General features: G+C 40.9%; 1 long non-coding RNA gene and 1 pseudogene across 3 annotated transcripts; both read right to left on the bottom strand.

The window, feature by feature from the left end:
• Positions 1-3,232: 3,232 nt before the first annotated feature.
• On the bottom strand, positions 3,233-5,648 carry LOC136501579 (uncharacterized). Of its 3 annotated transcripts, XR_010770318.1 has the most exons (4): positions 5,397-5,648; positions 4,876-5,021; positions 4,482-4,638; positions 3,233-3,483 (listed from the first exon to the last, which is right to left on the bottom strand). It is a non-coding gene; the product is annotated as an uncharacterized lncRNA (long non-coding RNA). The 3 variants fall into 3 exon arrangements; XR_010770319.1 differs by having other exon boundaries at positions 3,233-4,607; XR_010770317.1 differs by having other exon boundaries at positions 3,233-4,638.
• Positions 5,649-6,074: 426 nt separating this feature from the next.
• On the bottom strand, positions 6,075-7,190 carry LOC136499626 (uncharacterized; annotated as a pseudogene).
• Positions 7,191-19,172: the final 11,982 nt, after the last annotated feature.

Genomic DNA, 19,172 nt, shown 5'->3' on the forward strand with positions numbered 1-19,172 from the left:
CGAGGAGGATGATGTACGTCTTGTAGCCGCCTTCGTCGGCTGGCTCGACGTGCGGCTCCCTCTCGTCCAGCTCGGCGGTGGTGGAGGTGGACGCGACCACCGCCTTGAGCAGCTCGGCGTGGATGGACGCTAGCTCGACGTGCGGATCCCTCTCGTCCAGCTCGGCGGTGGTGGACGCGACCGCCGCCAGGAGCAGCAGCAGCAGCAGCGCCATGGCTGCGGGCGAGCGGGAGCGGTGGCTGGCGAGCGGTAGCAGTGGAAGATTGGTGCGCTGCGGGCTGCGGCAAAGTATATGGGGGTATATATATATATACACTTACACTATACTACTACACAAGCCGGCCCAGCTGCTAGCTGCGTGGGTTGGACTTGGAATTGAACTCGCGGGCGGTACACGGGCACAATATAATGTCCATCAGCCTCATCCCCAGCCACGCACCGTCGGTATACATGCATACGGATGATCGTGGCGGATCGGATGACCACGTATAACAAATAAAACGCCTGCATGAGACAACATACAATACAGCTGACGTGTAGCAATGTATCTGCCCTTAGGGCCGTTCGTTTCATGGGAATGGAGTCATGTATAGTTTCGGTTGGAATAAAGTCTATTTATAGTAGCAATGATCACCTGGATTAATCCAGCCCCCAATCCCCACTAACCGAACGAGGCCTTAGAGCAAGGCTAATAATACAGCCGACTTGCTGGCTGTAAGGTTCCTTGTAGCCTTCTCTCAGCCTACTCATATAATAGTTGGCTCTTTACAGTTAATACATGGCCCTCTTGTCTCTCTCACAGACTTTCTTGGTTCTTGTGCCCAAACCGGCTGTAAGCTTACAGCCCGCTTATCCTCTCTCTCCTCCCCTCTCTCCTCCACCTCAGTATTTAATCGGCTTACAGCCTGCTATTATACTTGCTCTTAATTAATCAGTTTCTACCAATTAATTAATTCTCCCGGCCGGTTGGGCTGCGTGGGTTGGACGGCACATGGCGAATTGAGTAGTTAATTAATTGTCCCAGATAATCAGTTTCCCCTATATTTAATCTAACGTGCCCAAATAATCAGTTTCAAGCTATAGAATAACTTATTTTATAACTAGAATATACTGAATAGCGCGTGTATATTTGGAGCGCTACGCTCTAAATAGTATGAAGCGCGCCGGTGGCGCTTCGCTCCGCGCGGCGACCTGGCGAGATTCTCTCAACCATAATGTTGCGTTTAATTTGGTTCCGCAACCGTAAAGTCCGGCATCTCATTAATTAAGCGGCGTCGGTCTCGACTTCCAGCGATCCCGCATCCGTACAGGCCATCTCAACCGTAATATTCGGATGGAGGCCGATTTTTTAATTGTGAGTTAATACTTTGGTGGGCGTCGGTTACCAAACAAAATTGCTATAATCCAGGCGCCTGAAATTTGGATTTTTTTCAGGTGACCATCTCAGCCATTGGATCAAGATCCAACACCTCAGCTGATGCAGCCCCCTGTTCATCTTCTTCCTGGACCGTCTTGCTGGAGGGGACCGAAGAGGAGGAGCTGCCGCTAGAACACGTGGGAGCAGGGCACGGGGCGCGACGCCCGAGCGGGCGCGTCGGGGAGGAGACACCGCCGCCGCTGGAGTGAAGGGAAGGAGGAGGCGCGTAGAACGTGGCCTGAGCGTCTGCCCAGATCTCAAGCATTTGAGATATAGGAGATGTGCCAAACTAAATCTTCATGCATGTGTTTCCTAAAAGAACGGCAATGACTAACGCTAATTAAATGTTGGAGGCCAATCTTTTATTCGTGCATGTGTTAGGGCAGTCCCAATGGTGCATTGATGATGGTTTCTATCCTCATTAAATGACTTGCCACGTAGGCAAAATGCTGACATGGCAACGTAATTAATGAAGAAAGAGAGCAAAAATCATAGAAATGGTTTCTTCATGAAGAAACCAGGTCTACTCTTGACCCAATGCACCAAGAAACCATGAAATCACCATTGGGGAGAAACCACCAATTTTTAGGGAGCTCGTGTTGCACTCCCATAGGAGGAAAAGATAGAGTTGGGAGAGAGAAAGAGAAAATAGTTATTACTCATAGAAACCATGGGTTGGAAAGCAGTACTTTTTTTTGTGCGATATCCTATATTAGGGCAGTCCCAATGAAAGAAACTAGTAGTTTCTATAACATAGGATACCGCACCAAAAAAAAGTACTGCTTTCCAACCCATGGTTTCTATAAGTAATAACTATTTTCTCTTTCTCTCTCCCAACTCTATCTTTTCCTCCTATGGGAGTGCAACACGAGCTCCCTAAAAATTGGTGGTTTCTCCCCAATGGTGATTTCATGGTTTCTTGGTGCATTGGGTCAAGAGTAGACCTGGTTTCTTCATGAAGAAACCATTTCTATGATTTTTGCTCTCTTTCTTCATTAATTACGTTGTCATATCAGCATTTTACCTACGTGGCAAGTCATTTAATGAGGATAGAAACCATCATCAATGCACCATTGGGACTGCCCTTATAGAAACTACCAGTTTCTTTCATTAGGACTGCCCTTACCGAACCGTAATCATCCCAGGCCAATTTTTTTATTTGTGCATGCATGTGTAACGTGTCTAACTTTAATATTACCATTACCATACGTTTGATCAGTTACCATATATATGTCCTCTCCTATAATCACGTGATCTTGTATTTAGCACATGCATGTGTCTAACATTATTTAAGGTGTTTACCACAATTGTGAATTCCTATCATTAAAGAAATTAGTGATTTCTTTATTTCTAGTAATAATAAATGCTTTCGAACTGGTAGTAACTTCCTTCCTCTTGTGCCACACATCTAAATCTCTCAACCGTAAATTTCCTTCCTTTCAAATACCAATTCCTATAATTAAGGAAATTAGTGATTAGTGATTTGTTTATTTCTAATAATGATAAATGCGTTCGAACTGATAGTAATTTACTTCCTCTTGCGCCACACATCTAAATCTCGCAACCGTAATGGTAGAAATTCAACCCAAGTTTATTTCTGTCCGCTCACCTTTGAAACCGTAAATATTTCTGTCCGCTCACCTTTGAAACCGTAAATATTTCTGTCCGCTGCTTCACGCATGTTTCGGCAAACCGTAATAGGTGAACTAAAATCACATCATGACATAATCGAGTAGAAATTAAAATCATAAAATTGCATATCATGTATTGTCTTTGAGCAAATTCAACAACATTTCTACTATATTACACAGGCCGTTACTCAACAGGTAATTAAAACCACATAATCTCAAGATCAAATCAGCAATCCATATTATAAATCCAATCAAATTGTACATACAAAATCCACATATAAATCAGCATGTACATACAAAAACCATCAAAATAAATTAACATTTAGCCATCCATCCACCGCCATCTACACCTATGCCACTGTGAGAGGGGAGCCTGGTTGTTGACCTCTTCCTTGATGGTGATCCAGGGTGCCATTGATGTTCACATCGATTATTCTGAGAATAAAAATAAACTTGCTGAATAGGGCAGACTCCACTCATGTGGGAGCCTCCGGCACTGGGTCTGCCCTATTCTTTGGTTTAACTTGGAACACTTTATTAGTAACAATAACGATGACACTTTATTAGTAACAATAACGATGCAATGAAGGAAAGCAAAAAGGAAATGTACTCGGAACGAGGAATAATACTGCTACTGCTTGCCATCAGAATTGAGATAAATATAACACTAAACATACTACATCACTTTAGGTTTCTCACGAGTACATCTACTGAGCAATACAAGATTAGCATCTGTGCATCTGTTGCAACTAACAGCATGCCATACATTACCCCGTACTACTACCTTTATCCAAGAATTAAAATGCATGGTAAGATGGTACTAATTGGGTTGCATATTACTACAAAAACTGACAGAACAGAATGAACTACTGGCTGCACCAAACAGACAGACGAGGCACAAAATACTACTAATACAGTCTAGAAAAGTAAATGATGCTACCCATAACACCAGACTCCAAAGTAGTAATTTTTTTAGAGAGGTACCCATAATAGCAGACTAAATAGTAGCAATTTCATTTCTCTAATAGCGTTCATTTCTCTTATTAGTATTATATATGTATGACAGAAAGAGAAACACTCTGAAATTACTTCTATTGAGTTCATTTCTCTAATATTAGTAATTTTCTTGTAGAGCTCATTTCTCTACAAGTAATTGTCTTATAATTGAGACACTAGCTAGTAGTCAATCTCTAGTTTAAATTATTCAGGAGAGTTCCTTGACAGAAGAAGCTCCTCCATTGACCAAAGAATCCAGATCTAGGCATAATAAATGTGATGCTTGGGATATTTTTACGCTCTCATGATATTAGAACTAATACTACGGCATGAATTATGCTTGCGGGATTGAGTATTACTACCAAGAGTGTGTAATATAAGTAAATAATTACTACCAAGCGTAATTCATCTTGTAGATGAAAGAACATATTACTCACAATGAAAACAGGAGATGAGAACCTGCAAGCACCGGATCCACAGAGCAGGAGGTCGGAAGGCTTCCAAATGTGTAGCCATGGTCATAGTTTAAATTGCTGCTCCAAATTTGTACATCCCGACAGCACCTGGTTTGATTTGTAGTTTTGTAGAAATTAGCTGTTGCAGTAGTAAAAAGGTTTTAGTCAAAAGAAAATAATGATTTGTACCACTAAATGAAATAACTTTGCTTCTCAAATATTTCTCAAAAAAAGCTAAATAACTTTGCTTCTCAAATATTTCTCAAAAAAAATCTATCTGATTTAAAAAACAGCAATTTTATTATGGCAGACACCTCCAGTATAGTAGTAGATATTACTACTTGGATCCAAAAATATTACTACGTAATCTTACTACCTGAGTAAACCGGAGAATAAATAAATGTCTCCTGTTCTAGTCTGCTTGTAGGGCTTGCGTGCCTCACATGATCATGGTAGTAGTGGTAGTAGTCACAGTCGTGATGGTAGTCATTGTTAAATGATGCTAAATACTACTACTTCAACCTGCAACCATAGACGATTTGGTTAGATAAGATAATACATATATGGTGGTGGTACCCGTAGTAGTAGTCATAGTCATATTTTAAATTGCCACTCTAAATGTGTACATTCCCACACACCTGGTTTAATTTGTACAATCAAAGAAATTAACAGTTGTAGTAGTAAAATGGTTAGTCAGAAGAAAATATTGAGAATTGCCACTAAGAAACGATAAAAATTACTACTACTAGTAGATGTTGGAGTGCACAGCTTACATGCTGGTGTCAATTGGAACAAAATTAGCTCCAAACAAGTAACTATCTAGATGTGGATGCATCCAGCGATGTGCTGTGCATCAAAACGGATTGGATTAGACTAAATTCTACTCACAACACTCACATCTGCTACCATCGCAGTCAGATCCGCTTTGGAGAGGCTTGTCGGCGCCGCCACTAGTGGGGGAGGACGCCGTCACCGCTGCTCGGAGGGAGAAGGGCTCGCCGCCGTCGCCGGGGAAGGAGCCGCCGAGCGCGCGGGCCTGGCCACGCCGTCGCCTGGGCCTCCGAGGGCGCTGGCCTGGCCGCCTGGATCCGCTTCCTCGGGATTCGTCAGTCATCGTCGCCCACGCGTGAGGTAAAAAAAACAGAGAGAAGGGAAATCCGGATAGGGAGGAGAGATAAATAAGTGAGAGATTTTGATTAGACAATCTTTTATACTACTACCGATTGGTAGTAACAATTACTATTGCGGGTCCGTAATTTAGGGGGTGGGTGGCTCACGACTTACAGAGACTGACCACGTATATTACTTTACACATAAAAAACATGATAATATTCAAAAATAATAGTAGATACTGCAATAATATTACAAAAATGGAAAATAATTGATGACAACCCATAAATTAATGCTGATCGATCACAAGCATCTATTACAGAGTCAATACTTCATGATCAATATTCGAAGTCTCTTACAAGCCCCACGACATCTTAGGACACCTAATTTAAAAGGTTCATAGCTAATATATTATGTAACAGCAAGCGTACATTACATACTTCAATCAGACACCATTTCTCTAATTCAGCGTAAGGAGTCATTCTTTCCCCATCTCCATAGGCAGTTCCATAAGCGCTTGGAATAAACGTTCATTAAGAAACTTTGAGAACGCAGGATTGTCCATTTTTTCTTCCACGAACCAAAAGTTCTTTCCACAATATTTCTAGCACGAGAGTGACGCAAGTTATATAACTCTTTGGGAGTTTTAGGCTATTGTTGACTTGAAACACACTCTTTTAAGTGGTACGTAGTGGATCTGAATGGGGCTAGAAATCCAGGTGCATTGGTATAACCAACATCAACTAAATAATATTTTCCAATTATGAAAAAACTAAATTAGATAACTACCATAACAAAGAAATAAATTGCCAAGTGTAAAGGTCATACCCTAAGGTACAACAAATGCATCTTGGCGACCATTGCATCATCCAAAACTCTTGAATCAGAAGTTGAACCCTCCCAACCAGACAAAACATACAAAAATTTCATGTTCCAGTCAACCACACCTAACATGTTAGTGGTGATGTGTTGCTTCCTGTTTCTATACCTCCCTTGGTCAGCCACATCAACACACACATCAACATGACACCCATCTAATGCACCAAGAGCATTGTCAAACCACTTCCATTTGTAATCATCCGGAGGTTGGATTGAAGGATCAGGAAGCTTAATGAACTCTCCACTTAAAGATAGAATAGCTGATAACACATCAGAAAAGTGCCTATTGATAGTCTCTAAAGAGCGCTTATAAGTGCCACGCAACAACCTCATTTTTAGACCATGCCCAACCACCAGCAAGAACATAGCAACATTTTCTTCCACATCAACATAAACACTATCACGAGGATCACATCTCTCACACAACATGATCCACAAGTCATGAAAGTTTCTTTTAGTTAAACGTACCTCATCATAGCATGTAACTTCAGAACCATCATACATTTCTTTCATCAAAAACTTCCTAAGAGTATGCATGCGCTCATCATCATTAAAGCAACCCAAATCCCTTGGCCCCCGATGTGAACTAAGATATACAAGCCTAAGAATAACTGCCTCAAAGTATAGTTCTGTGAATATAATCCTCCTCTTCCTCCTTTTATTTTCTTCATTAATGAAGGAAACCAACTCAAGATCTGACATAGGCACACACATGATTTTTAAAGAGCACGACATGAAACAAAAGATTCATTCAGGAACACCAACTACACATATTTTAGGCACTACATACCTTCAATCCAACTGAGGAACAACGAACCCTTCACAAAAGTAACATGTTAAATCCAGAGAAAAGGGGTTAGGGTTTGGAAAGAGTGGACCCATGGAGGGAGAAGAAAAGAAGGCCTCAATCGATCTGGATGGATTGGGAAAGCGAGCAAGAATGAATCGACGAGGGTAGGCGCAGCTCGAAGATGGACGAATCATTAGGAAAGGGGAAGTAGATGAGAGTCGCAAGAAGATGAACCTGTAGGGAGGGAGAACGACGGAGGTTGGAGAGGAGACGCCGAGGGAGAGGACGTGCATCCGCTGCAGGGGGGTCAACCTCCCGTCGCCTCTCTCTTGCGACTTCGCGAGTCGCTCGCTCTTTTCTTTTTCCCGAGCCGCGGGTCGAAGGGGTACGCGCGGGGGTCGGGGAGGGGAGGGGAAGCGATTTCAGGGCGAGAGACCTCGAAATTGTGGGCGGGCTCTTTCCTTCGTGCGGAAAGGGTCCGTGATATTGGACGCCAATGCCTCGGACCAATTCCAGGATCATCCAAACAATCGAATTTGAGGGCGCCAAACACCAAAGCCAAAGCCAGGGTGCCAATATCTACTTCCAAATGGCACCTAAAATTAGATTGTGTGGTTCAAATGTCTACTCTCTTGGAGTTGCTCTGACTACGGGAGAAAATTGCATTAGCCGTGCATACGTGATTAATGACCGATTATGTTGGGCACGTGGGTGGCATTTGCTCAGACTTGATCTCGTAGGGCCCATGGGAAGTGGTATTTGTAGAGAAGATTTCATGGGGCCAGGTAGACTATCGTGTCCTTGGGGGAGTGAGCGAAACCAGGCAGAGGCGCAGAGCCAAGGCGTGCAACGTACCTAGTGCTGCCGGTAGAGCTCTTCCATATTTTTTTAGTTGTATATGTAGATAGAGATAGACGTAGACTTAGAAAGAGGCCAGAGATCAATCAAGAGCAAAATGTTTGAAACATACACTACTATAGATTCAAACATCACTGCCGGCCCATCACTGCCGGATTCACGTATCGAGGTGTGGGACTCAAAGAAGAAGCCACTTTCTCTTATCGAGCCCCTAGTCAAAGTGTTGAATAAGTGAACCCAATATCACAACATTTTCTAATCACATAGCACATTGTAATGTCATCATCCTTCACACTTTATTTATAATGTCACACAGAATGAAGGCATTACCTGATTGGCAAAATCTCGATAGCAAGATGCAAAAGCGCTGGAGTGCCCCATTCAATGTTCAATATATGGAGGAACTCAAGACCCTAGATCAACCGATGGGGAACAACGAATGCGGGTTCTATGTGATGTGGGCAATGCTTGTCTACTTCGGCACAAGAACAGACGAAGGATATAAAATGGTATGTATGCTTCCCATTTCTATTGTTTTGTCTTACATTTGTGCATCTCAATATTATCTTGCTTCAATTACAGCGCAAGGAACACAATCACAGCCGGTTGGTAGATTTTGAGATAAGAGGAATTCAAGAGGAGCTAGCAAAGTTTGTGACTGATGAGATATTGAGTAAGAAAGGATCATTCTCCATTGCTAGGACTAAGAAGTACAAGACGCAGTACGGAAGAGACCACATTGATAGGCTATTGTAATGCGACTCTTAATTCGATACTTAAACTTTTTTGTATCTTTTGTAATATAAATGTTGATGGGTGTGTAATGCCGCCGATCCACAACCACCTCCACATCGATATTAAATTGTTCGATAGCATCACCACCTCCACCTCCCCCACATCACACCCCACCGCCTCCCCTCATAATGAAAATAAAACAATTATTAAAATGAAAATTGTGAAAAATATATCACTGCCGGTTCATAGTAAACCGGCAATGATACTCTAATAACATAACCGGTTAGTAAAACCAACTGGCAGTGATAGCTCATATATTACTGCCGGTTTATAAAACAAACCGGCAGTGTGATAGTCATATATCACTGTCGGTTGGTGATACAAACCGGCAGTGATATATGAGCTATCACTGCCGGTTTGGCACGACCGCTAGTGATGTGATAAGCTCATCACTGCCAAGTTGGTTATGGCGGTTCAAAATCCGCCAGTGAAGGTGGGTTTTAAACCGCCTGTGATGTTTGAATCTGTAGTAGTGATACGGCTACAACGACAACGAAATTTCAGCAGTTCCCAACGGGTTCCTGACTATCTCACAAGGTAAGCTAAACCTTTCAGGTGTTGAAATCAATATCAACGATGGGAATATGGACCATGTGACACGATGTTGATGCAAAATGGTCATGGTACAGGTCCCGGTAAAGACAAAATTAAGCAAGACAGATAAGGTTACAACTTTGTGCACCGTGCTCTGATTCCTTGTACTTGCAGTTTTGTGTACTGCACCATTGGGAAAAAAAAAATCTATGCACTTAGGTGTAGATCAGTCCCGTGCAGCACCACATGCAAATCAGGTGCGTGGTGAAGTCGTGATGGCCGAAAACACCTGGCGGGACCACAGACGGTTGCGCTGTGAAGGATCTGCCGAGCGTCCATCAGGTTACATCAACGACAGTGATTAGGTGCTGGACGGGTTTGATCTATGTCACGAGTGCATAGGATTTTTTTCCTGCACCATGGGCATGGGGGTCTCTTTCGGATGACCATTGACACTATGTGAAAAAAGCTTTATAGCAAAAGATTTTTTTTAAGGGGCGGCTGGCATTGGAGCAGCCCCTATAGTGGATGTGCTCAGGCTACAGCAAAGCAGTTGCCCCTACAAATGTCACAGTAGGGGCGGCTCTGGTAATACGAGCCGCCTCTACAAAATGGTTGATTTGTAGGGGCGGCTGGTTATACCAGCCGTCCCTACTATTTGATTTATAGAGGTGGCTATTATCAGCCGCCCCTGCTGTATCTATTTGTAGAGGCGGATGAATCACCAGCCGCCCCTACAAATGCCCGCTGTATATATAGGACCAACCACTTTCTTTCACCTCGGGCACTCTCTCCAAACCGAGAAAAAAAGGTTGGAGGCCTTGGGCTCTTTCCAAAAATTACTCTACTAAGAGGAAGGTTTTGATCTCAAATACTTTGATGGAGAGATTATAGAATGTAAGAAAATAATATTCCAAGCCTTTATTTAAAGTTTTAATGGTTAGTTAGTGAGTAATTAGAGTTTTGTTTTTCTCTATACCCTAGTTTTGAAGCTACTCAATCAATCCCAAATTATAAGACGTTTGACTTTTTTGACACCAAGTTTAACCACTTGTCTTATTCAAAAATTTATGCAAAATATCGCTTCTTTTGTCGTGGATTGGTTTATTAACAAAAGTTCTTCAAGAATGACTTAAATTTGACTATGTTTGCACAAATGTTTTGAATAAGACGAGTGGTCAAACTTGGTGTCAAAAAAAATCAAACGTCATACAATTTGGGATGGAGGGAGTATTAGTGTAAATTAGTTAGAGAAATGATATTACACCATTTATTAGTCAATCTAGCTTAATTTTAGTGGAGATTACACCCTAGTTTCATGTATGTTTCATGTACATATAGATCTAGATCTAGATCTAGGGTTTGTTTTTTTATTTTAATTTTGTAAATTTATGTTTCATGAAATTGGAATAAGGTTTGCATGAAAGGTAGTGGGTAAAATATTAATTGTTGCTAATTGTTGTCTTTGAAATTATTTATTTTAATCAATATATATATATATAATTATTTATTAATAAATAGGTCATTAATTAATTACCCTCTACCATGGTGTGAGTTTGATATGCTTCATGTAATTTTATTTTATATTTATATATCTGAAGTATATACAATTATTGTCAAGTAATTAATTATTAATTTGATTCCTTTACATATATATATATATATGAATTAGTAGTCCTTTAATGTATTTTTTTTGGTTGTTGTGTTCTAAAAGATGGAGTACAGAAAGTCTTGGATGTATGGTTCGTTAAGGTTTAAGACAAGTTTTCGTGAAGAGATGAATAAATTTATTGAAGCCACAGAGAAGCATGCAGCGACGTTGACAGAGAATAAGGGTATAATTATTTGTCCTTGCAAAGATTGCAAGAACCTTATGGCATGGACATATGTGAGTATCATCAGAGAACATTTAATTGTGCGAGGATTTGTCGAAGACTACATAGTGTGGATTCATCATGGTGAAACAACGGTTGTTGATAATGACGACGATGATGAAGAAAACGATGCCGAAACCCTAGAATACATGTCCCAATACTCAGAAGAGCTTGATGCACAAATGGATCCTGAGTTAGGCAATGAACAAGGTGGTGATGCACTCTACTATATGGCTACCATACAACTTCGAGTAAGTTCAACTCTATACTTAAAGCTTTGTTCGATATATTTTATTCGATGCAAAAGAGCTTATCTAGTTCTATGATTATATTCATGCAGCAACCACTGGATTTGTATAGGCGTCGATATCGAGAGGAGCATGGCATGGGTCTTTGATTCAATAGATAGGGACCCGGTGACATACAAAGACTTCATATCGATTCTCAAGACGTATACATATCTACAATCCTCATGAGCTTATATCTTTGTATACATACTTGTAATGTTCAATTTTGGATACTAACAAGTTGAATTTGCTAAAATAATTCGAAAAGGGCATTCAGGTTATATGTCAATAACATCACGGAAGATATGATCTAGTAAGAAAGGAAATGCTGGCTATAAAAACACTATGTGTGGTAAGTGTAACTTACTTTAGTACACCATTACATATCTGTCAAAAGCATTAATTAACATTTCCATATGCAAAACACACAGTGCCCCAAGCAGAAGCCTGAGAGCGTACATTATGGATACTATGTATGTTCTTTGATGAGTAACACCGGTGCCTGCAGGAGACACCCCTTAGGTTAAGTTTGAACCTCTTCACCCATAATATAAAAACTCCGCATATGTTATGAAATACTAAACCAAAACTTGTTGTCTTGTAGTGGAAAGAAGAGAAAGGAATGAAAAGAGACCCATACAATGATGACCAACTCTTAGAGCTCGTCGACAACCTTTGTAACTTCATATTGGATCAGATTGTACACGTCAAAGGCACCTACCATGACCAAGATTCCAACTTAGGTAGAAATCCTCAGTACCAACACCTTCGTGAGACTGAAAGGCTAGCTCTAGGCCGTTGATAACAATGTGTATGGAATTTGACATTGATCTTACCTTGTCAAACGGTTTGGACTTGTGGAACCAAATTAGACTTGTGAATTATGTCTATGTAATGATGGATTGTATATATTCTTGTGAATTGGACTTGTAATATCAGTTTATATATATATATACTGGTCAAATTTGATTTTTTTACGAGAAAAAGTACTGTAGGAGCGGTTTTAGACTGAACTGCCCCTACAAATAGGTATTATAGGGGTGGCTGATAACATCATCTGCCTTTACAAATCGATTTGTAGGGGCGATCTGGGAACCGTCCCTGGTAGGGGCGGCTGGCCGAGCCACCTCTACAAAGCCTCACTAGCCGCCCCTAGAAACCATTCATGTAGTAGTGTGAGCAACCATGGTGATGGCAAAAGAGATGTGGTAGGGGCAGTGGTACGCAGGCAACTTCACGGGAGCCATTCCTTTTCATGACCAGCTCAGCCATGCCAATCTCACGCAACGCAACTGGCTAGTTTCCTACAACTAAAAAGAAAGAAAGTAACACCACGTTTCGTGCGACAATGGTCGCTCCGTCGGTTCGTTCCTCCCCTACGATACCGCATGGTGTAACTTTTAGGTGGAAGGGTGCAAAAGAAAATAAAGAATAAGAAAGAATTCTAGATGCAAATATAGAAGAGAGAAATAATACATAAACGTGGAGGTGGAAGGGTGCGAAAGAAAATAAAAAATAAGAAAGGATTCCTGGCGTAAAATTGTCTCCCTACGATACCGCGCGCTGTAACTTTTTGGTGGAAGGATGCAAAAGAAAATAAAGAATAAGAAAGGCTTCTAGATATAAATGTAGAAGAGAGAAATAATATATAAACGTGGAGTTGGAAGGGTGCGAAAGAAAATAAAGAATAAGAAAGGATTCCTGATGTAAAATTATCGTCTAATCAGGCAGCGCGCTTCGTAACTTTAGGTGGAAAGGTGCGAATTAGAAAGTCGTGGAAGACACGACCTGCCTTCCCCATGCGACAACTTCCTCCGTGCCCTCCATGTTGGCATTTCTGAACGTCACCACTAGAGACGGGTTAGATCCCCAGCAACGGCGCTAAAAATGTCTGTTGGTGCTTCTAGACGTTGCCATCAAGTGAGAAGGTTTTGACTCCATCACATGACAACCACGCTAGGAACCCCAGGAGTTTGCGTAAATGCCATTACACCAGAGATGTATTCCTCCCTCTCATAGCACGGCACCGTTAGTATGTCTTAACGAGAGGTTTACAATCACTGGTTAATGTCACTTAGAAACACCGGTTGATATTCTTAAGCAGCGTTGCTAATTAAGTGTTATTAATGAGCGCTAACCAACAACGTAACCAAGAACCACCAACCATGATAGTCCTTAAGATTACAGACAATTCCGCAAGCAGATGGATCTATCGATGTAGCATTTCAACCCAGAAGTATTTAGGGTGTCGTATTTATATTTTTGCAAACGAGGGCAAGTTGGGTTTAAAAGTTCTATTCTTTGACATGAACATGATTCCATACTTGCATAATAGACTATAGATCATGACAGGGGTAAAACAGTATTTCAAGGATAGTGGACACACAATTGGATCTACATCAAGGATAAAAGGAAAATAAAAATTAAATGAATAATCCTAACAGAGCAGGCATGATCAAAAATAGCCTTGTTATGAACAAGTTAATAATCATACAAGTCACATGATTAGAATTAGATCTAAGTTTAGGATGAATGTTGAGGTCCCCGATCCTGGTCTACCAAGCAATAGGGATTTTACGAACTCCTACACAATACCCGAACGTGGGGGATTACAAGGGACGGACAGGGCTATCACCACCTACCGCCTATCCCTCAACCGTGGGGCACCATCATATTCACAGGTTCCCTTGCACTCGAGGACCACGCCCGTGTACAAAGAAACTACCCATATCCCCCCGGGACTTCAACCCTACGGATTGACAAGCAAGAATATGGGCAGACCCAAAGGTACAACGAACCATCACCCTAACCCTAGTTCTTATATTCATATGAATTCTATGAACAATGAAGAACAAGGTTGAACATGTTAAGATCATAACACATAAACTATATGCTAGTTCATATATCATAATTATAACATGATCAAGACTATACTCTGGTTCATAAGCAATACTATAAATAAGACATGAGAGCTTGAATATAGAACTCTTCATAGTAGTATTCATACCAAGAGTAGTACTTCTTCCAAGGAGACAAGCTCTCCTTGCTAGCTTTGCCTTGCTCAAATGACTAAGAAAACTATGAAAAACTACAAGAGGTGGTAGTGAGGTGATCTCCAAATGTTGTGTGTTTTGGAGGGGAGCCCTACCCATCTATTTATACTAGGAATAGGTCAGTTTCGGCGTAGATAATTATTGTAACCATCGAGAACCGCCATAGCATGGAGGCATGCAACCGCCAGAGGAGTGTGGGCCCGAGAGGCGGCAGGGGGGTGCGGCCGCACCCTGGGTGCGCCCGCACCCTGGTGGGCCCCCTCGCCACCGACTTCACGTGGTCGGTTCTCTGGTGGACTTGGGCCTCCCCTATGGTGGTGACTCGTTCCAGATGTTTGTGTAGGTGGGCTTCCTCCTTATTTTCTCATTTGCGCCTTTCTGCAAATGTGCTTTCTCCTTTGCGCTTTCTCTTGTTCATTTGTGCATTTTCACTTGTTTTCGTGTTTATACCTGTAAAACACAATTCTTCCAAAAAATAAGTGGAGCAAGGTCAAAGTATATGCATATGTGTTAAAATGTTGCTTATTTCTCCTTTTTTTAACTTAATTTGGCGGTTCTAGATGTGCAATAATGACCGCCAACAAGTCCCTCAAGCTTAACCTTTGCTCGTCCCGAGCAAATAGCTAAGTACTTGGTTGTTGATCAGGAGTTACTACAATGCCGATACAATTCATAAGTGACATGCCTATAACAAAGAATTCCATCACAATTTAAATAAGTCATCATTTTATCCACCCTTCTCTTTGGTACTTATGGGGCTTTTCGCTTTTCCAAGTTCTTGGGTGGTTGCAAGATAGAATGGTTATAACAAAATCACTAGTTATTCATTCTTTGATTAACCATCTATCCAAAGGTTTTGTAAATTTTATAAAATAAATTCAAGTTTCTCGAATGATTCACTCAATCACTCATATGTGTATGATTCCTTACCAAAGGCATTGCCTCAAATCCTACCACTAAGGCTGTGAGTGGAGTTTTGGGTAGTTATGAAATGGGCATACTTGCATCACATATTTTGCTAAGTCAAAGACTAAACCATTAGAAGATGCAAGTCATACACTTTGATCGAAACGTGCAAGTGTGTGGAATATAAGTCCTAATTCTAAGTATTTTTGGGTACTCCTTTGTATCATGACTCTCTCTTCTTACATAAGTGCCTTTTAGAAAAATATGGGCTATCTTTTATTTCTTTTTGGCGGGCATCTAAGTACTTGTTGTTTTCATTTATTTGAACACTTTTTTGTGTCCATGTTTTTTTTGCATGCCCCTTGGCATGGATTTTCTTCTCTTTCTTTTTTTAGCATAGCCCCATATCTTTCTTTTTGGCATATGAGACTTTTGAATGTAGAGAGGTCAAGACAACATGGATGGAGTAATTTTTAGTGGACGGAAAAGGTGCATGTTGTGCGCAACTCTCAGTGTGAGAGTCGATAGTTTATTTGTGGGTGTACGTGTGTCTCGATCATGGGTGCATGATAAGAATCTCAACTTAGGTTACAACAATTTGACAAAGCTCAATGATAAAAAAGCAGCATATGACTTAAGAGTTTTGAATTTGAATTTTATTATATGGTCTTGGTAGGTGTTTAATAATCATTGAGAAACTTTTGATTTTAATATTTTTGAAATAAAATCTCCGGATGTCAAGTTTCTCTTAGAACAAAGTCATAGTAAATTCTATTTGTACCATATCATAACTCGCAACTACTTAGAAAAAGGATCATGCATTTGCAATCCCACGAGTTTTCAAGTTTAGGATGAGACATTATAATCAACAAACTTAAATCTTGTGGAATACTAAGTTATAACCTAGGCACAGATGAATTATAAACAAAGCAATTATTCATCATTTCAACGTAGGAGAAACTAACATTCTTTTAATACATATGAGAGTGGAATAAAAATTGTTGGTATTTTTATCATATTTTATTTTTTTAGATTTTCTTATTTTTAGTTTTTTTATATGCTTAATAAAAGATGCAAAAATTAAATTACAGAAATTAAGATACAAGGTACCTCTGCGGGGGTCCTTCCCCGAGCTAGCTCATGGCCGAGGTCTTGAGTTTGCTTGATGACAGATCCGAAGATGGTACATTATTTTATTATGTTTTATACTTAGTACACTTTTTAATCAATGATCAAGCTAGTCTTTAGTTTGATTAAGGTAGACTTATCAACCTAAGCACCATGCTTAATTTGAAGAGTCTATAAAAGTATGACCACTACAAATCATGCTTTCAATTAAAAAGTGCACTTAGTGAATAATATTGTTTATTCTAATTTTATGAAAGGTAGGTTATGTTGGTTTTATTTCAAACCTACTTCTAGACAATTTATATAAGATAACTACCAATTTACCTTTGGCGAGGGTTCGTTGTTTAAAGTCCGATGAACAGGACTCTCCTACTTCATTGTTTACTTGATGAAGGTATATCTATGCCTGGAGAAGTAGGTTGTAACTTCTTTGGTTTCCACACCATTATGTTTTTCTTTAGTGGTGTGGTAGTGGACTTTGGAGCTTTTACTTTTTCTTTCCACACCTTTGGAGGAATAACCTGGGGTATTTCTTCTATATTTTTATTCTTTTTCTGAGGTGTGGGAACAACATTCGATTTTTCTTCCTTTTCCTTATGGTTGTTCTTTTTCTGCACCGGCCTCTTTTTATTTTCTTTGTTTTTCTTGACGAGGTCGCCTACCAGTTGAGGTTGTATTTCAACCTCTTTTACTCCTTGTGGATTTGAACCGTACTTAATACAAATCACAGAGCATTGCTCCTACCGAGGTCGAAAATCAAACTTCTCTTCGTTGCCATTGATATTGAAGCGGATTTCTCCAGCCCCAACATCAATTTGTGCTCCCGTGGTGCTAAGGAATGGTCTCCCCACGATGAGGGGTGACTCCTTTGTGGTTTCCATGTCTAGTACTACAAAATCTACTAGGACAAAGTAACCCTGGATTTTCAACGGGATATCCTCTGTGATCCTAGCTGGGTAGCGGACCATGGAGTCCGCCAATTGGAGCATCATTGGCGTGGGTGCAAGGTGTGTGAAATTCAGCTTATCAAAGACCGATTTAGGCATAACGCTTACACTTGCGCCCAAATCACATAGGGCATGGTTAAATTGTTGGGTGCCTATAGAGCATGTGATTGTTGAGCACCCAGGATCCTTTTTCTTTTTTGGTAGACTGTTGAGTATAGTTGCGCTACACTCTTCAGTTAGCTTGACGACCTCCGTGGTTGGCAACGGTCGTTTGTTGTTAATGATATCTTTAATGTATTTAGCGTAAGAAGGTACATGTAAGACGTCCATTAAGGGGACGCTTTCATGAATCTTCTCTATCATTTCAACAAAACGAGCAAATTGCCCGTCCACGGCTTGCTTTTTATTTCTTATGGGGAACGGCAGATAAGTGGTGTCGACAAAGTCTTCGGGTGCCGTTCCCCCTGTTTCTTCCTTATCTTTTTGTGTTTTTGTTGTTTGGGTGGTTTCCTCCTCATGATGCCCTTGTGCCTTTCTTGTTTTATTGTTAGGATTTGGTGGATCACGAGTGGACCTTCCTCCCCTCGTGGTCACCGCATTTACTTTTTCAAGGGAATTCTCGGGTTTCCCCGGGATTTTTCCTTCATTGTTAATAGGAATTGATGCAGCAATTTGAGCTAATTTTATTTCTATCATTTTATTAAAGCTTAATTGATTTTGAATAGAGGAAGTTAAACCATTTATTTGAGTATTTATATTTTCAAGCATTTTATCATTATATGTTAGCCTTTTAGTTAAATTTTCATTTATTTTTGCCTAGCCTAGTACCAGGTCTTTTAAGGAAGGTTTATTCAAATTGTAATTGGAGTTGGGATTCGAATTACCTCCTTACGAATGGAATTGGTTGTTCAATCCGTTATTACCTTGCTGCTGATGGAACCTGTTGTTGATATACGCAGCGTCTTCATGGGTTTCGGGGCAGTTGTTCCCCGAGTGTCCGTCATTGCCACAAACTTCGCAAGTTGTTTGCGTGTCTGGGGTTTGAACGGTGGCCCGCATTGCTTCTTTTTCATGGGCTCGTTCGTTCAATCTTGATTGCTGCAGATCTATTTTTGTCACAAGCACGTCTACCTCCTTCGCAGACTGTATGCCTTTTGTTGTTTTTGTTCCTCTCCCCAACTCTGGTTCGCCACCATCTTCTCGATGAGGGCCTTGGCCCCATCGGTGGTGAGGGAGAGGAATGCTCCTCCAGCAGCGGCATCTATGTGGCCTTTCGACATGGTCGTGAGGCCCTCGTAGAAGTTCTGAAGCACGAGCCAATCTTCCACCCCGTAGTGGGGACAGGTTTGGATATAATACTGAAGCCTTTCCCATGCCTCGGGGATGGACTCGAGTGAAGTCTGCTCGAAGTTTGAAATCTTTCCCCGTAGAGCAGTGGTTTTGCCCATGGGGAAAAATTTCACGAGGAACGCCGTGGCACATTTGTCCCACGTGTTGACGGCTTCCTTGTTC

This window comes from Miscanthus floridulus, chromosome 13, assembly GCF_019320115.1.
Source record: "Miscanthus floridulus cultivar M001 chromosome 13, ASM1932011v1, whole genome shotgun sequence".
Classification (NCBI taxonomy): domain Eukaryota; kingdom Viridiplantae; phylum Streptophyta; class Magnoliopsida; order Poales; family Poaceae; genus Miscanthus; species Miscanthus floridulus.